Genomic DNA, 1524 nt, shown 5'->3' on the forward strand with positions numbered 1-1524 from the left:
ATATGAGTGGTATCTCAGAAGACAAACAAATAAAGTGTTTGAAGGAAGAGACAGGGGGCAATTGTGTTACATGTTGCTGAAGGAAGTATGTGGACTAGGACTTGGTCATTGGGCTTGGAAAGTGGAGAGCTGTGGGGCCTTTAGAGTGTTTTCAGTAACGTGCATTCAAGAGACAATGGAGGGTGAGGTGGAGAAAAGAAAAGGGAGACAACACTTGCACGGAATCTTGCTGTAAATAAAGAGCAGATGAGTGGTAGGGAATTCAAGATCTAGAGAGGACTTTTTTTTTTAATGGGAGCTATTAGAATGTGTCTCTAAGAGAGTAAGTAATCAAGTGCTGTTGTCAGATACGATCAAGTTGGTCTCTCTTTACAGCAACTCTGTGTACAAAAGAACAAAACACTGCCCGGTCTTGCCCCATCCTCACAAGGGTTGATAAGTGTGAGCCCACTGTTGCCGAAACAGTGTCAATCCATCTCATCAAAGGTCTTCTCTTCCTCACTGGTCCTCTCCTTCACTGTGGTTGTTACATAATCTCCTGTCAACTTTAGGGTTTAAGAGTGAAGAGCTGGAGTCTAGGCTGTCAATCAGGCCACAGTCCGATGATGCCTCCTTGTGGGCATGACCTTCTCATGAGGATTCTGGGAACGTCCTCTCTTTCTCCCTGGAGGTGGGCCACACGACCTGTCTCTGTGCTGTCACCCCCCTGTTGACAAGCCACGTGAAGTTGTGTTGAGGAGTGATGCTCAGAGAGCTGGAGGAGCCACATGGAAACCCACGCCAGTGCTGAGATGCTTCCACTGCCACTGGATCCACAAGACTTTTCTCCTACTGGCTTGTGATCTTCCTGCATTCAGCATCACTGCATGTGCTACATGAGTCTGAAGAGGAATTTATGGATTAATATTGGACATATGGGCTAAAATCAGACTTATGGACTTGATCTGGACTGGGCTAGGATGTTTTCTTAATATACAATGGCTCTTTGATATAAAGCTCTCTCTTACATGTATGGGAGTGTCCTTGGATTGATTCTCTAGTCAACCCCGACTAACACATTCACCAAACATTCTGTCCTGCTCCAGATACTACTGGTCCCTCCTCCTCCTATGCCCAAAGTACATGAGATAAAGTCTTAACATCCTTTCTATGGTGCATTCTGGCTGGACATCTCCCAACGTGGATTTGTTTATTTTTCAGGCAGTCTATGGTATATTCCAAGTTCTTTACCAACACCCAAATCCAAAGGCATCAATTCTTCAGTTTTTCTTATTCATTGTCCAACTTTCACATGCGTGTGAATTGATTTAAAAAAAACATGATTTGCATCAGGTACACCTTAATTGCAAAGTGACACCTTTGCTTTCTAACATTTTTTTAAAATCAATTTATTGGGGCTCATACAATTCATCACAATACATAGATCAATTGTGTAAAGCACACCTATACATTTCTTGCCCTCATTATTCCCAAAATTCGCTTTCCTCTTGGGTTCCCAGAATCAGCTGATTTTCCTTTTTCCCC

The sequence above is a fragment of the Echinops telfairi genome, unplaced genomic scaffold, assembly GCF_000313985.2.
Source record: "Echinops telfairi isolate 266 unplaced genomic scaffold, ASM31398v2 ScPeMD7_4225;HRSCAF=4972, whole genome shotgun sequence".
Lineage (NCBI taxonomy): Eukaryota > Metazoa > Chordata > Mammalia > Afrosoricida > Tenrecidae > Echinops > Echinops telfairi.